This window comes from Tachypleus tridentatus, unplaced genomic scaffold, assembly GCF_004210375.1.
Source record: "Tachypleus tridentatus isolate NWPU-2018 unplaced genomic scaffold, ASM421037v1 Hic_cluster_2, whole genome shotgun sequence".
Lineage (NCBI taxonomy): Eukaryota > Metazoa > Arthropoda > Merostomata > Xiphosura > Limulidae > Tachypleus > Tachypleus tridentatus.
This window is the reverse complement of record NW_027467782.1, coordinates 38,352,467-38,357,578: the sequence shown is the minus strand read 5'-3', so window position 1 is coordinate 38,357,578 and position 5,112 is coordinate 38,352,467. Positions and strand designations below refer to the sequence as shown.

At 34.8% G+C, this 5,112-nt stretch overlaps 1 long non-coding RNA gene across 1 annotated transcript; it reads right to left on the bottom strand.

The window, feature by feature from the left end:
• Positions 1–472: 472 nt before the first annotated feature.
• LOC143242145 (uncharacterized) lies at positions 473–4,609 on the bottom strand. The gene is made up of 2 exons (XR_013022473.1): positions 4,355–4,609; positions 473–4,177 (listed from the first exon to the last, which is right to left on the bottom strand). It is a non-coding gene; the product is annotated as an uncharacterized LOC143242145 (long non-coding RNA).
• Between the last annotated feature and the right edge of the window lie 503 nt (positions 4,610–5,112).

Here is a 5,112-nt window from a genome sequence, read left to right as displayed (position 1 = left end):
GGAAATTATAAACGTAACAGTTGTCTTTAACTAAGACAACTTTATTTTTCTAACAGGGTAGCTGACCCCTCAAAGGATTGCTTTCAGATGTAGTACATGCAGTTAATCTGAGGAAGTTAAGGGAAGACACATTACATATCTGAATAATAAGGGATGGCTTTGAGTGTTTTGTTATTATTTTAGGGTTTAGTACAGTGGATAGGACAGTCTCAACATACTGGCATATTCCTTGTTGTTTTTAAATTACATGCATTTATTTGTACACACAATATTTTTCTCTCTCCCTAATTCAGGCTTTTCTTCAAACTAGTAGATAATTTTAACTTTCAAAATATAAAATTCAAAGTTGAACCATGGTTACACAGTGTGTTAAGTTTTTACCATTCTTGTGAACACTTATGACAAAGACAGCACAACCCTTAGACAAAGAACTCGATACAGCATCCTAATTTTAAAATTCTCCATAAAAGAATTCAATATCATAATTTTATTAACACGCCTTACAACACAGAAATTTACCACCAAAGTACAGAACAACTATATAAACCCTATAATGAACACTTCAGAAACTTTTAACAAAGAAATGCAATAAAGAAAAACCCTTCCATAATGATTATACAAAATAAATTTTAACATAGCAGAAAATACAAATTTCAATCTCAATACAAAATGATTTAAATAATATACATTTAATGTATAGTTACAATGAAAAATAATGTTTAAGAATAATACATAAAACTGCAAACAATGAAATGCAAAATAACCCTTGAATAACAACTCATGACATAAGAGGAAGCTATTCTTTAGATGAACTAAAGATAGATAAATTAATAACTTCTTTTGCTCTATGACAAATGAAGAACAAATCAGCATTAGATCAAAAATTAAGCCTTTATACATTAAATAAAATTACTTCTAAAAAAATTTAAAAGTATATATAAAATAACACTTAATAATACATACTAAACAAATTAATCTTTTGAAGAAATTCAGTACTAACATAATGATTATAATAAAAAAAATGTAGGGACATATGTACTGAAATTGGTATGTTTACATTATAAAACCAAATAAATCAAACCCACTAGCCAGCCACTGCAAATTATTTATACTTTAATCAATTACTCATTCTTAAATACCAAAACAATATATCAGAAGAGAAAAAGCAAATAATAAAAAGAGAAAATACCACGATGCTTATATATCACTCAATTATATATATATATATATATACACATACAGGGAGTGAACAAAAGAAGTTGCCCCTTTTAAAATGTTAATTTGTTATGTCTTTTAATAAATAATAGAAAAATTTGTAAAAACTATGTTTTTAGAATGTGCTATTTTATCAAATATGATATCAAATCCTAATTTTTACATGGCTTTTGTAAATACCTGAACGTTTTATGATTTTTGTGACATTTTATCATAAGAAGTGATGTGCACCCTGCTACAGTTTCTTAGATATTCTTATTCCTAGTTGCCTACAATTGTTAAAATTAGGATTTAAGATCATATTTGAACAGATCTCATCAAGTGTGTTCTAAAAACGTATGTTTTAGATATTTTTCTGTTATCTAACAAAAGATATAACAAATTAAAAAGGCAACTTTTTTTGTCCACCTCCTGCACATGGGGAAAATTTATACTAACCTAAGCAGCAGAAATGAGGTCTAGCTTTCATCACTCACACTTCATATCCAACATCACACCCTCTATAGTGGCAGTGGATCACCACTTGGCTGCTATGGTGTCTCTTATTATTTCTCTAGCTCAGTCTAAAGTTTGGCTGGCTTAAGCCAGCTCTGTCAGCAGCTGGTGGTGTTACTGCAGTAGATATTTGCAGTTATACATGGTCCAAGTTTTTGTGGATATTTCCTGACGTGCATACTTTAAAAAATTGAACTTGCATCACTGTCAGGACTATGGCAATGAATGTTGATGGTTTCATTTACAAGTCAGCCATCATCTGCAACTGATGCAATCTTCAGAACCTCTTGGTCACTGGCCTCATATTTAACACTGCCAGTAGTCCAGTGATCCCTTTGTTTATCCCTCTGTTGTTATTGATGACACTACTGACAATAAGATCTTCACAGTTTGTTGGCTACTAGCAACAATGATTCCAAAGGTGTTGTATTTGTTATTTGTGGTACTGAGTTCTGGAAGACGTGTTTCTCTGCCACCCAACATTCAGCTGTCCTTTAGGACAACCTCAACTCTCACAGGGCTTCTCTGGCTTAGAGATATAGTGATATTTTGCACAGACCAATGCACATACACTACTTGTGGCTCATTGTTTATAGACACATTATGATAAGACACTTAGGGAGAGGGTTCTTGATACTGAAGGGCCTACCATTCATCTTTCTTGATAACAATGTTTTGGAAGCTGACTGCCATGTCTGCACCACTGGTACAAAAGTGGTGCTTAGCTAATCATTAGTGGATTCTGCCACTCTGTCCAATAAGGTGTAAGGCTCTTAGGTCTGCTTGGTCCCCAGACTTCAGAATCAGTTAGGTCTCGTAATCTGAGGGTCGCGGGTTCGCATCCGAGTCCCGCTAAATATGCTCGCTTATTCAGCCGTGGGGGCGTTATAATGGGACGGTCAATCCCACTTTTCGTTGGTAAAAGAGTAGCCCAAGAGTTAGCGGTGGGTGTTGATGACTAGCTGCCTTCCCTCTAGTCTTACACTGCTAAATTAGGGACGGCTAGCACAGATAGCCCTCGAGTAGCTTTGTGCGAAATTCCAAAAACAAACAAAAAACAAAGCTTTTTGTAGTCTGAATCCATCGCCTTACAGAGAAGAGAGAAAAGTCGAGACTAAAGTGGCCGAGACTTGATGAAATTTACTACTTGAATAACTTGATTCATAACAGACTGCAAATCTTTCAGTAAAGATTTGGAGGGGAGCACCTCTCTGTGAATCATGCAGTGAACAATCGTAATGTTTGGATTTTGTTGGCGCACCAGAATGACGAATCCCTTCTTTTTACCTTACATTGAAGAACAGCCATCGGTGCAAACGCTGACACAGTTATTCCAATGTAATTTGAAGAGCAAAATGTTTTCATTCACCAACTCGAAAATGTCTTGGCCTTTCCTGTACTTTTTAAATCTTTGCAAAATTAGTATTCGTTTACGATTTTCCATCTTTTATGAATCGAACAAAAGTCAGAACTTGAGATTTTCCACTAACGTCAGAAGATTCATCAACTTCAAGAGACCAGAGCAGAGACAATTCATCTTCAGGCGCTTCCAAGTGTTCGCAAACTTGATCCTTCAAATCCAACGATAAGTCTACAATTCTGAGTGAAATTGTGTCACTGGACAGTGGAACTTACTTAACCTTTTTGGCAGCATCCGTTCCAAGCATAGTTTCAACAATGATTGCTAATGCTGGCACAATGACTGATTTGGCCTCCGTATGCGCTTTCTTGCGTTTTGCAAACAACTGAAAAACCTTATAACTTGCAATCAATCCTTTTTCGAACAGCTTCATCTATTTCACAAGCTTCCTTGATCGCTCATGTTGTTGAACCGCGAGATTCTCGAAGTAATCTTTTGGTCTATCCTTCACAGCTGAATGTTTTGTTTCCAAGTGTCTCTTCACTTTGCTGGGAACAAGCGCCTCGTTCGATAAAGCTGCATTGAGAGTAGGCAGAATGGTAATTGAGAATGTTCCGATTCCAAAGCGATAAAACCGTATTCGATGTATTTGTTTTTGTACTTTCGTTTGATTCCTTGCTTTTGATTCAACACATTCTCCTTTGCAGCACCAGACTAACTTAATTTTTTTTTTCATGGATAAATGATAAGCTAATTCATACACGATAAGCACGAAGTTCTGCAGTTGGTATAAAATTCCTACCTACAAAGTAGTAGCTGTAACTTACCGCATAATGAGAACGTGTTCCAGAAAGCAGTTTGATTGTTTGATGCATCATTTATGACGTACGAAGCGCTTTTTATGCATAATATAAAAAATTCACTGTTAATTCATACCATTATAGTTAAAGGAAAAATGTGTTGGTTAAACATAGTAGCCTACTTTTTTCAAATTAATATAAATCAAACATAATTATGTGAATCATACATACTTACATTACAATTTTTGATGAAACCTTTTGTAGTCCATTTCTTAAGCTTTTTCTAATCACATTAGCCATCTTAAGCCTAATGTTTGGAAGAGCGTAAACTTAAAACTCAATAAATCACTAAATTAAAAACACAAAACTAAATAAAAGTTCTGGATTTTCAAAAACGTAAAAAGGATGGTAAAGCTTTTGATATTACCAAGAGTTTTCTGAATTTCTCAAATTTATGTTGTTATAGATAACTAAGAGTACTTACGTTTAAATGATTCTTCCACAACGGTTAAAAACGTTCTATTTTGCTAAGCAATCGCAATTCAATATCTCAGAATAGAACAATGTGATATAACCAATCAAATTCAGCTAGGAACAAGCGACACTTTACAAAAACGAAAAGAAAAATGAATATACTTTCTAAAATTAACAAATGTTTAAGTAATCCACTTTTTAACACATTTTTCATAATTCTTGCAACCACTTTATTTTTTATTAATTTTTCCAAAATTAATTCAAATAAAAAATTAGTTACGTTATATGCAATAAAACCTAAATGACAAGTTTGTTGTTGTTGTTTTGAATTAAGCACAAAGCTACACAATAGGTTATCTAGGCTCAGCCCACCACGGCTATTGAGAGCCGAATTTTAGCGTTGTAAGTCCACAAACATTCCGCTGAGCCACTGGGTAGCAAATGACAAGTAATTAGAAAAATGAATCAATAATGGCATGTTTAATTATTTTTAGGCCCGGCATGGCCAAATGCGTTAAGGCGTGCGACTCGTAATCCAAGGATCGCGGGTTCGCATCCCCATCGCGCCAAACATGCTCGCCCTTTCAGCCGTAGAGGCGTTATAATGTTACTTTCAATCCCACTATTTGTTGGTAAAAGAGTAGCCCATGAATTGGCGGTGGGTGGTGATGACTAGTTGCCTTCCCTCTAGTCTTACAGTGCTAAATTAGGGACGGCTAGCGCAGATAGCCCTCGGGTAGCTTTGTGCGAAATTCAAAACATTTGCTG